The sequence below is a fragment of the Chelonoidis abingdonii genome, chromosome 12 (assembly GCF_003597395.2).
Source record: "Chelonoidis abingdonii isolate Lonesome George chromosome 12, CheloAbing_2.0, whole genome shotgun sequence".
NCBI classification, from domain to species: Eukaryota; Metazoa; Chordata; order Testudines; family Testudinidae; genus Chelonoidis; species Chelonoidis abingdonii.
Genome location: NC_133780.1, coordinates 5,744,574 through 5,764,628, shown reverse-complemented (window position 1 = coordinate 5,764,628; position 20,055 = coordinate 5,744,574). Strand labels below are relative to the sequence as shown.

Genomic DNA, 20,055 nt, shown 5'->3' with positions numbered 1-20,055 from the left:
ATGCCTGTCCTAGGTGTTCTCGAGCAGGGGGCTCTGCTGGACCCCGCTCAGAGAGCCCTCTACAGGGATGTCATGCAGGAGAACTATGAGACGGTGACCTCGCTGGGTAAGGGATTCCCATCCCCTCACATACTAGAAGCCGTGGGGTCTGTGTCTCTTTATCTGGTCATATTCTTCCCATGTCAGTTAGATCAGAGGAAAGTGGGTTCCATAATGCACAGCTGCCATGTGAGAGAGACTTGCATCTCCGTGCCCCCTCCAGTGGGACATGGGTGTCAAAACCCAATGGCCAAGCTAAACCATCCCCACCCCTTTAGCTTTCAAAGGGGCATAATCCAGCATTGTCCTGTCTATGTTGTTTCTCGGCTGCACACACAATCCCTGTTCACCTCCCTCCTTGGGACTAGCTCCAGCCCTGAGGGCTCTGGGCACTGTAGGTTTAGAAAGAGGCAGGGGTTTAAGTGCAGAGCCGTGTGTGACTCAGCAAGGCCCCCAGAGTGCACAGATCCTGGGAACGCCTAGTGAGGGTGTAGTAATAATTCAATTCACCTCCCCAGACAACTTCCTCTGCACAAGGAGGCTCAGTGACCATGTTTCCATCCTCTTGGATTCCACGTTCCTCCAGCAGAGCACAGGGACAGGTTCGACTCAGAGAATGTCCTTTCTGACAAATACTCCACCAGTGCTCCATGCACCCTGATCTGCTCTGGTCTGATTTCACCCTCTGCGCAGGATTCCCCCTTCCCAAACCTGAGCTGATTATCCGGCTGGAACGAGGAGAAGAGCCGTGGTTGCCCGATCTCCAGGCCTGCAAGGAAAGAAGTGTTCCGAGATGCACCCATACAGGTGAGGACTGACACAGAAATCATCTAGGGAATGAAGGAAAAAGTTGAGAATCCCAATATATGGTGTGAGTAAGCACCCTCAGTTCTTCCTTGTTTCAGCCAGGACAGGACTGCACTCATCAGTATAGCTCACACCATTCCACCCAGCTTCTTATCTGCAGGAGTTTGCTTCCCAGCTTTCCTTCCCTGTGAGTGTTTGGGTGGGATGTAGAGGCGGAGTCCAATTGCTCAGTCTTTGTGTTGGGTTTTCCCTCGGTGCTATTCCTCTTTCTCCCCAGCACAATGACTCCTATCTGGATTAGCAGCAGAGAATCCTGTGGCACCTTATAGACTAACAGACGTTTTGGAGCGTGAGCTTTCGTGGGTGAATACCCACTTCGTCAGACGCAGGTAGTGGAGTGTCTTTCCCAGCAGCTGCTGAACGAGGGAGTGAGAATGAGGAGGGGAATCACCATCAGGAAGTTCCTGGAGAAGTGCAACCACAGGGGAACTTTGTGGGAGGAGCTGAAGGGAAATGTTTCAATTCAAAGTCAACACAAAAGTCACTTAAGAAAAGCCACACAGGAGAGAGACCCCATAAGTACTTTGACTGTGGGAAAAGTTTCATACAAAGGTCAGACCTTGTTCAACATCAGGCAATCCACACAGGAACGAGACCCCACAAGTGCTTGGACTGTGGGGAAAGTTTCATACGAAAGTTAGACCTTGTTTGTCATCAGTCAGTCCACACAGGAGAGAGACCCCACAAGTGCTTCGACTGTGGGAAAAGTTTCATAAGAAGGTCACACCTTGTTCAACATAAGGCAATCCACACAGGAGAGAGACCCCACAAGTGCTTGGACTGTGGGGAAAGTTTCATACGAAGGTTAGACCTTGTTTGTCATCAGTCAGTCCACACAGGAGAGAGACCCCACAAGTGCGTGGACTGTGAGAAAAGTTTCATAAGAAGGTCACACCTTGTTCAACATAAGGCAATCCACACAGGAGAGAGACCCCACAAGTGCTTGGACTGTGGGAGAAGTTTCATACGAAGGTCAGAATTTGTTTATCATCAGGCAGTCCACACAGGAGAGAGACCCCATAAGTGCTTAGACTGTGGGAAAACTTTCATACGGCAGTCAGCCCTTGTTAGACATATGGCAATCCACACAGGAGAGAGACCCCACAAGTGCTTGAACTGTGGGAAAAGTTTCATACGGAGGTCAGAATTCGTTTATCATCAGGCAATCCACACAGGAGAGAGGCCCCACAAGTGCTTGGACTGTGGGAAAAGTTTCATAAGAAGGTCACACCTTGTTCAACATCAGGCAATCCACACAGGAGAGAGACCGCCACAGGGCTTGCTCTGTAGGTAAACATTCAGACAGAGATCAGCCCTGGTTAAGCAACAGAAAATCCACACAGGAGAGTGACTCTGTTAGTGCTTGGACTGTGGAAAAAGTTTCACATGTAGATTAGACCTCGTTCAACATGGGAGAATCCACACGAGAGAGACCCCACAAGTGCTTGGACTCTGGGAAAAGTTTCACACAAAGATCACACCTCATTAAACATGAGAGAATCCACACAGGATCTAAACTTCTGTGACACATGACAAGAAAGGGTTAAGCAGTTTCTATGTAATTGACTCAGATCAGGCCTTTTTACACATCAGGGAAAACTAAATCCTCAGTACCACTTCCAGGGCCGGCTGCAGGCACCAGACGAGGAAGCATGTGGTTTGGGCGGCACTTTTTGCTTCGGGTGCAAAAAAGCTAGAGCCGTCCCTGATCACTTCAAACTAATCTTATTGAGGGTGTGACGTTATTGATATAAAATGGGACCATATAGAACATGGGTTGCAACCAAGGTTCTGTAGTGGCACCAAATCCTATGTAAAGGGGGTCATATAAGGTGTCTAAGACCAGGTTATGGGTTTCTGGTTATGATTATGCTGTCTGTATGTCTGTATCATTTTTGTAGTTGAAGTTATGAATATTGCGTATGCTGTCTGTATTTCAAACTTGTCCTGTGTTATGGAAAGATCCAGACAAGTTTGGTGTCAGCTCAGCTTAGCTGCTTGATGCCATTAAAGACCATTAGCTACACAATTGACCATTGAGAGGAAGCAGTTATGCCCTGTGACTCAGCAGAGTGTGCGAAACTGGCCCATGTGACTGCAGACTCATTTGCTGTAACTTTCCACAGTAGAACAAAGAATTGTCTTACACCTGGAAAAACCTATATAGGCGGAGGCCTCATCTCCCATCTTGTCTTCAATCCTGCTTCCTACCTCTGGAGGGACTTTGCTACAAGCTGAAGCTCTACACAAGCACTGATGACCCATTCCAGCGGGGATATACTCCAGAGACTTGATTTAAACCTGCATTATTCCATCACTGCTATAAGCCTGAACTAAGAACTTTGCCATTACTGTATGTAATTGATTCCATTTAACCAGTTCAGCTCTCATCTCTATCTTTTTTCCTTTTATGAATAAAACCTTAGATTTTAGATTCTAAAGGATGGCAACACGCATGATTTGTGGTAAGATCTGACGTGATATTGACCTGGGTCTGGGCTTGGTCCTTTGGGATCGAGAGAACTTTTTTCTTTACTGGGGCGTTGGTTTCATAACCATTCATCCCGGACGTGTGGCACTGGTGGTGATACCTGGAGACTGGAGTGTCTAAGGCAGTATTGCGTTTTTTTTTTTTTTTTTTTTTTTTTTTTTTTTTTTTTTTTTTTTTTTTTTTTTTTTTTTTTTTTTTTTTTTTTTTTTTTTTCTTTTTTTTTGTTTGACTTGTGGTTGTCCAGTGGGGTGAAACCGGAATCAATTTTTGTCTGGCTGGTTTGGTTTGCCTTAGAGGTGGAAAAACCCCAGCCTTGGGCTGTGACTGCCCTGTTTGAGCAATTGGTCCTGATTTGGCACTCTCAGTTGGGTCCCGCCAGAACCGCATTTTCACAGAGGGTGGCAACAGTTCCTCAGTACCTCTCTGCATTTGATTTTGTTACAAAATCAATAAGTTCGGATGGCATGAGCCCAAGAGGGACAGATGGTTCCATGGGCAGTCCTCCTTCGATACTCCATTAGAGATTTCAAAAGATCTCTTACCTCTTGATTGGCGCCTTGGGGTTCGAAGGGGAACGGTCTGCAGTAGCTGCCGCTGTCTCAGCCGGGCGTTACCATCCGAATCACGGCACCAATAATTGTGGAAGAAGACAGAGTTTTTACTTTTAGGTTGGTTATAACAAATCAGAGACAGTTTATTCTTAAGCAATTGCAAGAAGGGAACTACACACCCGGGCAGGGAATCTCCCTTACTCCTGGTAAGGTTCCAAAGATAAACAGTTGGGGCAAGCCTTTCTACCTTTTTTTAATCGACAATAATGATTATAGCTGAAAAACCTTGCCACTCACTGAAACCAGAAAACTGGGTCTACGTGAAGGTCCATCAGCGAAAGACTGCCCTGGCTCCACGCTGGAAAAGCCCTTATCAAGTCCTGCTGACTACCAACACCGCTATAAAGTGCCAAGAACTGACTGCCTGGACCCGTGCTTCTCGCTGCAAAAAGGCCTCTCCACCTCAAGAGGACTTTACGACTGATGATCAGCCTGTTTCTCCTTCTGGTGCTGCTGTTTCTTTTGGACAGCAGAAAAAAAGGAGAAGATCAAGTGCTTGTAACCTCTCCCTTGTCCACTGACAGAACTAGCATGCATTTGGATTGTGCTAAAAAACCCAAAGCATTACAGGGTGATGTGCTAGTAACCTCTCCCCTGCAGAATGCTAAACCACAACTGTTCCAAGAAAGAAGTAGGAACACTCGCTCTACTGAAATCACCAACGCCCAGGGATTTCTGACCACAAAGAACGTTAAAAGCTGGCACTAGTGGGAAAAAAACGAAGTATTGTATACTAGCAAGAAGGAAATTATGGGGACGAGTCTTGGAAATGTGGTATTCATTGAATTTTGGGGTTTATTCCAAGTAATGCTTGCTGTGCTTTTGGACAAGTACCTTAAGCATGTATAGCACTGCCCAGCTGGCTTTCAAATGATGAATTCCAAAGGCGCTTTTCTGCCACAAATGCTACACCTACCATCATCCCACCCCCTACCACTACCACCCCTGTAATATTCCCAAATACAAATATAGTCTAATGAAATACAGTGGCCTTCACGTCTTAGTGATTTACTAAAATTCAGCTCAAAAAATTGATTCTTTAAAATTCAAAATAACTCATATAAGCAAACAAGTAAAAAACAAATGGATCAATAAAAATAGAAATATAGACGATCACTGCAAATAAGCCCCCAAAATCTAAAATTAAAATTAATGGGTTCTATAGCGAGGTAAATATAATGGCTGTTCCCGAAATGTGTAGTATGTTAAATGAAAAAGGCCCTTATTGTTACTTGATCACCCAATGAGTAAATAATGAAACGTATACCCAAAAAGTCTGTTCTGCCACCGGAAATCTTACCAGTAATAAAATAATCCCAGTAAACAATAGTTTAACCTGCACCATATTGCAATATACCCCTTCCCGTGCTATTAATGCTGATGCCTCCCAAAAGTATCTAAAAGTGTTTAGCCAACAAATGTGGTATGGTGCTTCACCTGAAAAAAAAAAGCTAAAATAGCAATAAACTAATCAATGCTACGCTAGGGACTATACAATGTACACTGCCTGTCTTGAGTTTTCAGGTGATCTCTACATATTCTAATTGCTCAAAAGGAGCTGCCATTAGGTTAGCACAGCAAAGGGCCTGGGTTTCCTCTTAAAAAGGGGGCGGGGGACTTCACTAATCACCTATAAAATGGTGCCCATAGCACAGCTGCAATTTGGAATATCTATAAAGGCCAACAACATAAATAAATTAGGACAATTGGAAAAGGCCACGAGTCTTCTCACTGGAGCACAGCTAACCCAGGTACAGGCTGGAGTTGGCGAATTACGTGTTATCTCTGCCCTTAGTTCAATGACCCAGAAGCTTCTGATGACGACGGTGCTAAATATCACTCAGGCTGGGAAGGCATTGCGGTGAGATCTGACTTGTTCAGCAATTCAGGATTTCCTGAATGACCAGCTCATGGCCATGCAGAGTGATCTGGAGCATCAGGCTTTGCCTATGGCCCTTACAGACACTTCAGGAGTATCATCTGATCTGTGGCCGTAAAGACTTTCTGGGTGGAAGTGCAGGCATTCGCAATGCTCCTTCCACGCATACAGACCGATTGGAGGGATGTGGGTTCCCACATACCGTTTCCTGCTGGGTCTGTGGGAAGAATGCATGTGGGATTAAATAATTCACCAAAACATTTGGGAAATTAAACTACCTGGTATGCCTAACCGATTTGTAGTCAGTGCTCCTAGAATAACCCCAATATTTAAATAAAAATAGGGAATCAATGGACACTTTGGCTTTTAGAACCCCCACAGCTTCAGCGTGTACAAAAACTGAAGCTAGTGGAAGTTGTCACTGTTCATGACAACGTTTGTTGGAAGGGTATGGGACAAAAAATGACCCTACAGAACACCTGCTTTTCCAAGCTAATAATAGCCGTGTGTATGTTGTAAGAGAAAACTTCAGTAGGCCTCCTCTTTGTCCCAGGCCTCTATTTATCCAAGGTAAGCTAACTGCATAAGTGAGTAGGAGGGTTGGAGAAGGGGGACAAGAAAGAAACTTGCCAAAAGAGAAGGAGTGTTAGAAAAGCCAGTAACCGCAAGAGTACAACCTGTGAATAACAGGAAAAGCTTCTTTTGCTATATTCTTAATAAGGCTTGTTTTTGATAAACTTCTACGTTACTAATAAGGTTTGGAAAAGAGGGTGTGTAACTGTTTGTGGTTTAAGCTTTAAGGTTCCTTGTTATCGGGAGAGCTACCAGCATATGCTTGAAATGAAGAAGCTTCAGGCTGATCTGATTCAAACACAACGCGTGGTTAATCTTCCACCACAATGTCAAAGCCACCACTTTGCAAGACATACATTTTAATCCCACCACTGCTGCAGGCAATAGAGTTCTACAATGAGCCCTGAGATTCCAAATAATCCTCTAATTGAAGTGCCTTAGTACTTGACCGATTCCAACATTTGCTTTCACTGCTACCAAAGGTCCAGAAAATCTCTGAATTACAAGGTCAAATTCATATACTCCAATATATATATATCAAATTGAAACGTGTGCCTTTCATACAGCCTATAGGGTATCTACTTTATGTGCTAATTATGATGTTGTGCTATGTAACTTAGGCTGTACAACAGCCCCATCATATTATTACAATGGGAATGTTAATGCTTTCATTGCTTTTGTTTAGCTTAAACTTATGTTGTCGTAAAGAACATAATAATAATAATATCTTACATGTTCATACTAACCCAGAGCCGGTGCTTCCGTTAGGCGACCCGAGGCGGTCGCCTAAGGCACCAGGATTCGGGGGGTGGCATTTTGTGCGCTCCCCACGGAGCACACGGGAGCTTCCGGTTCCACTCCCGTCGCGCCGCCGAAGAAGGACCTTCTGCTGACATGCCGCGGAAAACAGCGTCAGGTCATTGAGCAGCTCAATGACTGTCGCTGGCGGCATTTTGGCAGAGAGTTCTGCCTCAATTCTGGAGAAGTGGAGGGCAGGCAGAGCCTTGGAGGAAGAGGCGGAGTTGGGGCAGGGCCGTGGAAGGAAGAGGTGGGGCAGGGATGGGACCTCAGGGGGCAGAGGCGGGGCAGGGAAGGTTCCAGCACTCCTGCTTGAGTGTCCATTTTTTAATATTACCAAGTTGGGAACCTGAGTCGCTAGCTGAGAAGTTGTTAAAATTTTTAGCAAACGTAGAAATAACATTTTTTCACAGCCACACAGACTTACTAGCTAGCAAAAAATAAATTATGATTTTCACGTTTATAGGTGTAAGGGGATTGTTGGCCTCTTACTGCAACTTCATGAATTGGCCATTAGTTGGCCATCTCAATCGATTGGCCACCTCCTAATACCAAAAGAAAGGGGAAGGGCCAATGAGACATCAAGATCCTGAGACTGACAATGGAAAGGGGCCAATGCTCAAGGTCAGCCTGATTGACAGGGCAGGCAGGCCAATGAGGGAGTCAGCAGCCTGGGGGCCTTTCCTCTCCTCTGTGAGTGGAGCTGGCTGGGCCAGAGCAGAGTGGGAGATGCAGAGGAAAGTGGAGAGTTGGGCTGGAGGCAGAGCAGCAGCAGTGCTGAGACAGAGGGAAACTCGAGCAGTTCGGAGCCGGGAACAGTGACCGAAGGGGACCCTGGGCACGGAGATGCCCTCAGCCAAGAGGCCTTGCAGGCTAGACTGGGTGTGGTTTGAGCATTGGTCTGCAAAACCCAGGTTTGTGAGTTCAGTCCTTGAGGGAGACCAGTTGGGGATCTGGGGAAAAATCCGTACTTGGTCCTGCTAGTGAAGGCAGGGGGCTGGACTTGATGACCTTTCAAGGTCCCTTCCAGTTCTAGGAGATTGGTATATCACCATTTATTTATAAATAACCCTGACAGGAAGAGGCTGATCTAGGAAGAAGGGTCCTGCCACCTAGAGCCTGAGGGCATGTGCCACCACCAGAGTAAGTGTCTGATCTGCAGCATCTCTGCAGCACAGACAGAGCCTGAGCAGGGGGCCTGGGACATGGGAGGAACAGACTGTGAACTGCCTCGGCATCCCACAGACGCTGTTTGTGGTTCTACACACACACTCTCTCTCTCTCTCTCTCTGTCTCTCTCACTGGAATGACATGTTTTCCTTTTATCTTTCCCCCTTTTCTCCTTATTTTTGTATTACTTGTTGTTTAATAAATTGTATTTGTTCTGAACTCTGTGTAATGATCATGGAAGCATCCAGAGTGAAGGGAACACCCCACAATGGGGATATCTGTCTTGGGTGATCACAAGAAGATTGGGGGTTGAGCACCTCAGGAGCCCTGAGCCTGGCCTTGGGGTTATGGGGACCAGAATGGAAGGGCAGGGGGCGGTCCTTGAGGTCATTCAGGCCTGTGAGTAAAGGACTCAGATCCTTTTGCTAGCCAGTTCCACCATGGCTCCGTATAAGCCAGAAAAGTTCCCCACACTAGGAAGAGCATCCCCCCTCTGACCTGTCTGCACATTTATTGGCTTCTCCTAAAGTTAGTTAGGATTATAGGGGAAAGTGCCAGAGCAGCCACCCGAGAGAGGTGCTGGCCACACTCTGAGACCAGGAAAAACTGGAGGTAAGAACCCCATAGTTAGATGCTCATGATGGTCGCTTCTGACCTTAAAGTCTGTGAGTGTAACAGAAGCCGGACACAGAGAGAAGCGCTATGTGGTGGGTTTATCGCTAGGACCCAGGAGCAGCCGGGAGGCGGCTCTGTCGGGGGGGCAGCGAGCGCTGCGCTCCGGCCCGGCAGCAGGAAGTGACTCGCAGCCGCTGCGGTGACTCTGGCTCCCAGCGAGATCCCCGAGCCCCGGCGGCTGGTGCTGGGAGCCCGGAGCCCTGGCTGCAGCCGGGAGAGGGGAATCTCCAGCAGGGCCCTTCCCGCTGCTCCCCAGGAGCCTCTCCCAGGCCAGGGCAGAGCCCCCCAGCCGCGGCCGCTGCCCGGGGGCCCCGCTCGGAGGGAAGGTGAGAGAGACCGCCCCCCCCCGGCCCCGGGCTGCAGGGGCGGAGGCTAAAGAGGTGCAGGGTGAGGCAGGCGGGGGCGGGGTGGGGCAGAGGCGGGTGCTGGGCGCTGCGGGGGGCAGGCTGGTATGGGGGCGGGGGCGCACTGAAGGGAAGATGGGGCGATGCAGGGGGATTGTGGGGCTGAGAGGAGCGAGGCTGGAATGGGGGAAGATGTGAGTGGGGGGCACTGCGAGGAAAGGGGGATGTGGGGAGGCTGGCGAGAGAAGGGGGGAGATGCTCAGGCAGCTTCTCTGCCCCATGGGACACGAAGGGGGAGGGACAGAGAGAAGTTTTTCTTCTCCTGGAACTGGTCACACCAGCTTTGGGAGTGATCAGGGACTAACCGCTCAGGGCGCACAGGCTACAAGGCAAAACTCAGCCCCCCGTCACGGTTGCTGGATGCTGGTGGGGTCTGTGTGTCCTGAGTGTTGGGAGCTGCCCGGGCTCCAGGTCTGGCTTCCCTGCAGGATTCAGGTCTCAGCCACACCAGAGTCAGACCGGAGTCACTGCTGGCTCTGGAAGGGGGCGAGTGTGGCTGGACCAATGGGCTCAGCCTCTGCCTGCCTGTCCCTGGGGGCTGCAGGGGGAGTCCAGAGCAGCTCATTCACCAGGGTTTTGCCAGCAGAGGGGTCCAGCTGTTCCTAAGGGGGAGGGGTTTACACTGCAATGGGGAGCAATCCCCCAAAGTGGCCCCTTTGATTCTGCTCTTTTTCTAGCATTTGGCTCAGAGATGCTGTTCCTGGAAGGGTTGAAGAGGCTGGGTGGAACCGGGGTGTGACATGGACTGAAGCCCCATCTGTATCCATCCCCATCACCCCTCTCACCCCGACAGGCTGAGGAATCGAGTCCACATTTCACTCCAGATTGGCCCATCTTCCAGGGGACAGGGAAGGGAAATGGCTATGATGGAGCCAGCTCAGGTAGGGGATTTTTAGGGAGGGGCTGGGCAGGGTGAGGGAGAGGCAGGGAGGAGACAGGTGTGAGAAACCTGCTGATTTTCTGAGTAGGCCCATTGGTGGTAGGGGAGGGAAGAGGGGACATTCCCCAATTTCTCAAGCAGGATTTAACCCCCTTGCACAGGGCTGGAAACATTTTCCAGGCTCCCAGTGCTGGAGCTTGAACCCACTGGCCAGAGGCTGCTGTGAAATATGCAGGGAAGCTGTTGGGATTCCTGTCCCTGTCCCCGACTCAGAGCTCTGCATCGTGCATCAGCCTGTGGCTGGCAGGTGTGTGGGTAATGAAAAGACCCTGCCCTGCCCTGTGTGCTGGGGGGGACAAGAAACTCTCACCTTCTCCCACCCCCTGAAGCCTCCTGGCTGCTCTGAGCAGGGTGGGGGTGGGATTCTGCTACTCTGGCCCTCCCAGAGCTTCTATTTCTTTATCCTTCCTCCCACGTGACTAGGGGGATTGTGGCTGGGGCAGCAGGTGCTGAATGAGGGACTCTTGTTGTTTCAGATGCCGGTGAGCTTCGAGGAGGTGGCTGTGTATTTCACCCAGGGGCAGGGGGCTCTGCTGGACCCCGCTCAGAGAACCTTCTACAAGGACGTCATGCAGGAGAACTATGAGATGGTGACCTCACTGGGTAAGGGAGTCTCATCCCCTAAGTTATTAGAAGCCATGGGGTCTGCATGTCTGAATCTGGTCAGGTTCTTCCCTGGTCAGTTAGACGAGGTGAGTGCTTTCAAAGTGGCATAAATCTGTAATTGTCCTGTCTGTATTGTTTCTTGGCTGCACACACAATCCCTGTTCACCTCCCTCCTTGGGACTAGCTCCAGCCCTGGGGAGGGCTCTGGGCTCTGCAGGTTTAGAAAGAGGCAGGGGTTTAAGTCCAGAGCTGTGTGTGAGTCAGCAAGGCCCCCAGAGCGCACAGATCCTGGGAACGCCTAGTGAATGTGTAATAGTAATTCAACTCACCTCCCCAGACAACTTCCTCTGCGCAAGGGGGCTCAGTGACCATGTTTCCGTCCTCTTGGATTCCACGTTCCTCCAGCAGAGCACAGGGACAGGTTCCACTCATGACATGTCCTTTCTGACAAATACTCCACTAGTGCTCCATGCCCCCTGATCTGGTCTGATTTCACCCTCTGCACAGGATTTCCCATTCCGAAGCCTGAGCTGATCACCCGGCTGGAACGAGGGGAAGAGCCGTGGGTGCCCGATCTCCAGACCTGCGAGGAAAGAAGGCTTGTGAAATGCGCCCGCACAGGTGAGAACTGGCACAGAAACCATCTGGAGAATGAAGGCAAAAGTTAAGAATCCCAAAATATGGTGTGAGTAATGCCCTCAGTTCTTCCTTCTCTCATGCAGGCTTGTAGTCAGCAGATATCACTCATGCCTTTCCACCCATCCTGTTAGCTGCAGGAGTATCCTTCCCTGTGAGTGTTTGGGTGGGATGTGGGGGCAGAATCCAATTGCTCAGTCTTTGAGTTGGGTTTTCCCTCAGTGCTATTCCTCTTTCTCCCCAGCACAATGATCCCTGTCTGGATTGTCTCTCTCCCAGCAGGGGCTGAGCGAGGGGGTGAAACCAAGGAGGGGAATCATCATGAGGAAGTGTCCAGGGAAATGGAACCACAGGGGACGTCTCTGGAAAGAACTGAAGGGAATTTTTCCCAAAGCTGGGAGCAGGGAGAAGCCTGGGAAATTTGGCACAGGTCAGAGAGGCTTGTGGGAAATCACCCAAGGAAGAAAGTGGATGACTCTATTAATGATGGGGGAGGAGACAAGGATCCCAGAGCGCAGCAGACAAATCGCAAGGAGGAGACACCGTGGCACTACCTCCAATTTGGGAAAGGATTAATTCTAAAATCACAACTTGTGACACCTCAGACATTCCATACTGGAGAGAAACCCCTTCAATGCTTGGACCGTGGCGAAAGCTTCACTAGCCACTCAGATCTTAATAACCATGGGAGAAGCCACACTGAAGAGAAGCCCATTCAATGCCTTGAGTGTGGGAAATGTTTCAGTTCTAAGTCAGCACTAATTTCACATCAAGAAAGCCACACAGAAGAGAGACCCCATAAGTGCTTAGACTGTGGGAAAAGTTTCATACAAAGGTCAAACCTTGTTAAGCATCAGGCAATCCACAGAGGAGAGAGACCCCACAAGTGCTTGGACTGTGGGAAAAGTTTCAAGCGGAGGTCACACCTTCTTAAACATCAGGCAGTCCACACAGGAGAGAGACCCCATAAGTGCTTGAATTGTGGGAAAAGTTTCAAGCAGAGGTCACACCTTCTTAGACATCAGGCAATCCATACAGGAGAGGGACCACACAAGTGCTTGGACTGTGGGAAAAGTTTTATATACAGGTCTAACCTTTTTAGTCATCAGGTAATTCATACAGAAGAGAGCCCTCATAAGTGCTTGAACTGTGGGAAAAGTTTCAAGCGAAGATCAGACCTTGTTAATCATCAGGCAATCCACACAACAGAGAGACCCCATAAGTGCTTGGACTGTGGGAAAAGTTTCAAGCGGAGATCAGACCTTGTTAATCATCAGGTAATCCACAGAGGAGAGAGACCCCATAAGTGCTTGGACTGTGGGAAAAGTTTCATACGGAGGTCAAAGCTTGTTAATCATCAGGCAGTCCACACAGGAGAGAAACCCCATAACTGCTTCGACTGTGGGAAAAAATGTATAACGAAGTCAGCGCTTCTTAAACATCTGGCAGTCCACACAGGACAGAGACCCCATAAGTGCTTGGACTGTGGGAAAAGTTTCAAGCGGAGATCAGACCTTGTTAATCATCAGGGGATCCACACAGGAGAGAGACCCCACAAGTGCTTGGATTGTGGGAAAAGTTTCATACGGAGGTCAAAGCTTGTTAATCATCAGGGAATCCATACAGGAAAGAGATCCCTAAATAGCATTGGCTGTGGAAAAATTATCATTCCACAGGTCAAGCCTTGTTAATCTCAGGCAAATCATAAAGGGAGAAGAAAACCCCATAAGTGTTTGGACTGTGGGAAAAGGTTTCTTACAGAGGTCATACCTTGTTTAAACATCAGGTAGCTCCACTCAGTTGACGAGAACCCCATAAGTGCTTGTTACTGTGGGAAAAGTTTCATACCAGCGAGTCAGACCTTGTTACATAGGCAATCCAAAGAGAGAGACCCTCATAAAGTGCTGGATTGTGGGAAAAGTTATCATAGCGAGGTCAGACCTTGTTGAACATCAGGATAATCCCAGAGCGGAGAGACCCTCATAATGCCTGTGACTGTGGGAAAAGTTTCATACGGAGGTCAACCTGTTAATCCATCAGGCGTCACACAGGGGAGAGACAACCCATAAGTGCTTGCCGACTGTGGGAAACTTCAAACGGGGGTATCAACGAAGTACCTTGCTTGACAACATGCAGATCCACACGGAGAGACCATAAGTGCTGGCTGTGGGAAATTTCACACGGAGATCTCAAGTAACCTGTTAAATCATCAGAGATCCACACAAGGAGAGAGACCCCAAAGTGCTTGGATGTGGGAAATTTCACGAGAGAGATCACACCTCATTACACATGCGAGAATTCCACAGAGGATCTAACTTCTAAGTAGACACGTGACAAGAAAGGCGTTCACAGCTTGATGTAATTGACTCAGGCCTGGTCTACACTAGTCTGCTTATGTCTGAATTAGACGAGTTTAATTAAAAAAAAAAAGCATCCGTTCCACACGAGCAAACTGGCTTTTGGTCAGATTTAAAGGCTGTTTAATCCGGTTTCTGTATTCCACCATCAGACAAGTGAGTAGCGCTACTAATCGAGATCGCCCACGGCTTAAAGGTATTGTTGATGCAATTCGCTGTTATTGGCTCGGGGACGCTTCCCGACTGCTCCCTTGTGACCGCTCTGGACAACACTCATGGTTAGGATATAGTATTCAGGCTGTCTGCAAGGACTATACTGTAGAATATTAAGGTGTATTCTTTCATTAGCCTAGTTATAGAGGTTATAGAAGAAAGAATCAAATATCACTGTCTGCCAGGGTAAGGGCCTCTCTCTGTGTGACAGTCTGAGGCCTGGTTCTTAGTAGGCCTATCGGTAAGCAGCAGAGGCACTAAGCTGGGAAGTGTTTAGGTCACATCCTCACATTCCAACTGTCACACTGAAAGAAGGTGATTATGGGCTGTTAGGAATTCCCTTCTTACCTGATAGTCCTGTCACATCCAGAGAGGAAGAGCCTAGAGATGTAAAGGGAAACTTAGTTTGATAGCGTCCTGTCTGGCAAGAACTCACTTATCAATAGCTGGGGTATGAAATCCTCATTTCTGTGTTGTTCTATCACTGTAGTCTCCACTTCCCTATTGTTTGTCTGTATAATCTCTGTCTGGTTCTGTGATTGTGTCTGTCTGCTGTATAATTAGTTTTGTTGGGTGTAAACCAATTAAAGTGATGGGATATAATTGGTTAAATAACCATGTTACTGTATGTTAGGATTGGTTAGTTAAATTTCAGTAAAATGATTGGTTAAGGTATAGCTAAGCAGAACTCAAGTTTTACTATATAGTCTGCAGTCAATCAGGATGTAAGGAGCGGAATGGGAACAGGGATTGGGGGTGGGGGAATTGGAATCGTTTTGCTAAGTGGGGGGAATGAGAACAGGGAATGGGAACAAGGACACAGGCAAAGCTCTGTAGTGTCAGAGCTGGGAAGGGGGACACTGAGGAAGGAAACTGGAATCATGCTTGCTGGAAGTTCACCCCAATAAACATTGAATTGTTTGAGCCTTTGGACTTTAGGTATTGTTGCCCCCTGTTCATATGCGAAGGACCAGGGAAGTGAGAAGATGAAGGAATAAGCCCCCTAACAACTCTCAACTCCAATGCAACTCCCAGGTGGGCAGGAAAAGCTCTGGGAACTTTTGAATTTCATTTCCTGTTTGGTCACCATCAGCACAGGTGACCATCAGCACAGTCCACCATCACAGGTGACCATGCAGAGTCCACCGTCGCAAGAGATCATGGAAAAAACGAACTCGGGACAATATGTTCGTCGAGCTCATGCAGTCCTCCTGCACTGATAGGGCCCAGCTGAATGCGTGGAGGCAAACAATTGCGGAGTCCTGTAAAGCATTACAGGAACTTGAAGAGAGGAGGGATGTGCGCGATGAGAGCAGGCAGGATGCTATGGTCAAGCTCATGGGGGAGCAAACAGACATGCTCCGCTGTATGGTGGATCTAATGCGGAAAAGGCAGCAAGACCACAGACTGCCGCTGCAGCCCCTGTATAACCGCCCTCCCTCCTCCCCAAGTTCCATAGCCTCCTCATCCAGACGCCCAAAAACAAGAGGGGGGAGGCTACGGAGACCCACACACTCAACCCCAGAGGATTGCCCAAGCAGCAGAAAGCTGGCATATATGAACTTTTGATTTGGTTTCTGGATTTGTACTTCCCTCCTCCTCCACCCCCCTAACCCAATACCTCTTCCTCCCCTGGTCTATCTTCTGATTTCTCTCAATGTGTTGTGCAACAAATAATAAAGAACAGTTTTTAAACAAATTTGACTTTATTTCCTTTCATATATATAGGGGGCAGGTAACTTCAAGCGAAACAAACACAGCTGTCCCACCGTACCCTGGCCAGTCATGAAACTGGCTTTCAAAGCTTCTCTGATGTGTAGCATGCCCTGCTGCGCTCTTCTAATCGCCGTATTGTCTGGCTGTGTGAAACTGGCCACCAGGCGAGTTGCCTCAACCTCCCACCCTCCCATAAATGTCTCCCATTTACTCTCACAGATATTGTGGCACACACAACAAGCAGCAATTTCAATTGGAATATTGGTTGTGCTGAGATCTAACCAAGTCAGCAAACTGAGCCAGCGCACTTTCAATTGTCCAAAAGCACATTCTACCACCATTCTGCACTTGCTTAGCCTATAGTTGAACTGCTTCTTACTACTGTCTAGGGTGCCTGTGTACGGCTTCATGAGCCATGGCATTAAGGGATAGGCTGAGTCCCCGAGGATAACTATAGGCATTTCAACATCCCCAACAGTAATTTTCTGGTCTGGGAAGTCAGTCCCTTCCTGCAGCTGTTCAAACAGACCAGAGTTCCTGAAGATGCGAGTGTCATGCACCTTTCCCGGCCATCCCACGCTGATGTTGGCGAAACGTCCCTTGTGATCCACCAGTGCTTGCAGTGCCATGGAAAAGTACCCCTGGCAGTTTATGTACTGGGCGCCCCAGTGTGCTGGTGCCAAGATGGGGATATCTGTTCCGTCTATCGCCCCACCACAGTTAGGGAACCCCAGAGCATTAAAGCCATCCACACTGGTCTGCACATTTCCCAAAGTCACTACCCTTGATAGCAGCTGATCAATGAGTGCATTGGCTGCTTGCAGCACAGCAGCCCCTACAGTAGATTTGCCCACTCCAAACTGATTCCCGACTGTAGCTGTCAGGAGTTGCAAGCTTTCACAGTGCTATGGCCACTTCTCAACTGTGAGGGCTGCTCTCATTTTGGTGTCTTTGCACTTCAGGGCAGGGGACAGCAAGTCACAAAGTTCCATGAAAGTGGCCCTACACATACAAAAGTTTCGCAGCCACTGGGAATCATCCCAGACATGCAACACTATGTGGTCCCACCAGCCTGTGCTTGTTTCCCGGGCTCAGAATTGGCATTCCACGGCATGAACCTGGCCCAATGCCACCCTGATCTCCCAATCGCCACATGCCGTGCATCTAGGAATGTCTCTGTCCATGTCCTCATCAGTATAGTAATCGCACTGTCGTCGCTTCCTCGCCTGTTTTTGCAGGTACTGCACATACTGCTGGATAATGTGCGAGGTATTTACAATGGTCAAAACTGCAGCGGAGATCTGAGTGGGCTCCATGCTTGCCGCGCAATGGCGCCTGTATGGGTAATCCTGGAAAAAGGGTGCGAGATGTTGGAGAGCTGTTTGGTTCAAGATGGCCAATAAAAGGCCATAAATGGTTGTCTTCTGTAGCTTTCATGGGTTCGGGAAGCTTGCTAGAGCTGCAAGAATGGGAAAGCAGAGTTTGCCGTGGAAGCATGAGCCAAGTTTGTGGTGGAAACTGAGCAGCTCAGTTCATGATGGTCAAAAAACGGAGGGGAATTGTTGCCGTCTGTAGTTTCCAGGACTGACAACATGGAAAAAGCTGCGGAAGCTGTGCAGCTTAGTTCACAATGGCCAAAAAATGGCGGGAATTGTTGCCTTCTGTAGCTTGCGTGCGAGCCCAGGACAGACAACTTGGAAAAATTAGCTAGCGATGCAAGAGTGGGAGAACAGAGTTTGTGGCGGAAGCTGTGCTGCTCGGTTCACGGTAGCTGAAAAAAGGTGAGAAATGGTTAGATAAAAGAGTAGATAGAAAGATGAGAGGACATGCGAGGTGGATTCATAGTACCAGGATACAGGCAGTGCACCATACTGCACGGTCTGCTGGCAGTATGGTGTTTGCCATAGCTTTCACGGAGGGAGGAGCAAGTGATGACACACACCCAGAAACACCCACGAGAATGTTTTTGCCCCATCATGCACTGGGGGCTTGACCCACAATTCCAATGGGCGGTGGGGACTGCAGGAACTGTGGGATAGCTACCCACAGTGCACGGCTCCGACATTTGATGCTAGTCTCAGTACTGTGGACACACTCTGCCGAATTCACGCACTTTAGTGGGGACACACAATACCGAATGTATAAAATCACTTCTGAAAATCCGAATAGAATAAGTTTGAATTAATTTCGTACTGTAGACATACCCTCAGATCAGGCCTTGTTCCACATCAGGCAAGCCACACAGGAGAAAGACTTTATAAACGCCTGGCATGTCAGTAACAGAGAACCACAGAGGTATACGCTGGGCTCCCCTATTTACCTTGTGCTGTTCTCTGCACGGGGAGTGTCACTGGGGCTGGTAACTCCTCGTCTCCCCAAATCCCCCAGGGTGCTGGGCTCTGGGGGAGTCCAATGTTAAGGGACCAGGGCTTTGGGTTCTGGGGAGGACACTGGGGATTGAATGGTTGGGGTTGGTGGAGCTGGGAAGCAGGGGGAGCTGGGTGCTGGGCTATCGAGTGTTTGAGGATCATGGGATAAGAGCCAAGGGAGAGCACAGGGGTAGAGAGGTGCTGCCTCTCCTTACTCACCCCCTCTGCCCCTTCTCTCTGCCCCCTCTAAATTCAGACAGCAGCAAGAGGGACTGATTCCCACAGGGATTATTGTCAGAGGCCTGGAGATCCTACCTCTGCCTACACAGCATCAGCCTCTGAAGTTCTGGCTATGCTAGGAGGTGTGGTCGGGATTAGCCAGCAGACATCTGTGACCCTCCACCAGATTTCCTAGTGTAAACTCACTCTGAGCATCTTATGTGCTCTGACCAGTCTTCCTTCATTTTTTTTACATCCATGTGAGGAATGAATTTGGTTCTGTGCACCAGTATGTGACACATCATCTCCACATTGGAGCACAGAACAAAATTCGTGTGGTGGAGGTGAGGCTGAGGGGTTCGGACTGTGGGACGGGGCTCAGGGCTGGGGGGCCAGGGCCTGAGGGCTCTGGTTGCAGGTGCAGGCTCTGGGGTGTGGCTGGGGATGAGGGGATTGGAGTGTATAGCCTGCTGTGCAGCAGCTTAGCCTGCAGGGAACAGTTTCTGATCCCCCAACCTCCCGTTAGCAGAGTGATTGCTAGCCCCTGAGTTCCCCCTTTGGAGCCAGATTGTCTCATTCCCAGATAGTCTCACATTACACCAGGCCGTGCTAAAAAGCATTTTGTTTTTGTACATTTTGCCCCTTATGTACCAGAATTAAGTAGATGCTAAAAAAGTGGGGAGCAGGGACAGTAAAATGGGCTGTTTTAGCTTTTCTGCTATTTCAAGGTGATGGGGTGAGTGCGAGAGATTCCCTCCTTCCCCTGACACTGTTACACTCCACCCTCGACACAGCAGGCTCTGTCCCAGCCAGGGAAAGTTTAACCTGTCTCGGTTCTATCCCTCCATCTCCCAAGGTGTCATTACCACGGGGTCCTTGGCTCTCCACGCTTAGGGGTCACAGCTTTGATGTCTATGGTCTTAGGTCAGACTCCTGAGTGCTGGAGAAGGAAGCGTCACAGACCTGGGAGTGGGCAGGGAAATCTCAATGAACTTCAAAGCACAGTTTGACCTTCAGATTTTATAAGCCCTGTTTCCGTCTATGGGTAAAATCGCTTCCGGGCTTTTTCTAGGTTTAGTCTAGATGAGTGGTCCCCAACGCGGTGCCCGCGGGCGCCATGGCTCCTGCTGGCCCATTTACGTGCACCCACCTAGTGACAGGGTGTGAAAATGGTGCGCAGCAGGGGAGAGAAGCCGCGGCCCCGTGTCTGTCAGGGACGGAGAACTCCGGGGCCGCAGGCTCCGGGCTCCAGGGCTCTCTGTCCCCGGCAGGTGCGGGGCCGTGGCTCCTCTCCGGCTCCTCTCCGCGCTGCCCAGAACTGCCAGAGCTTGGAGCGGCAAAAGAGTCAGAGCCGGCCCTGTGCTAGGACCCAGGAGCGGCCGGGAGGCGGCTCTGTCGCGGGGGCAGCAGGAAGTGAGTCGCAGCCGCTGCGGTGACTCTGGCTCCCAGGCTCCCGGCGAGATCCCCGAGCCCCGGCGGCTGGTGCTGGGAG

General features: G+C 49.3%; 1 pseudogene; it reads left to right on the top strand.

The window, feature by feature from the left end:
• The window catches only part of LOC116827125 (uncharacterized), a 41,307-nt pseudogene continuing 21,252 nt past the window's right edge, over nt 1-20,055 (top strand).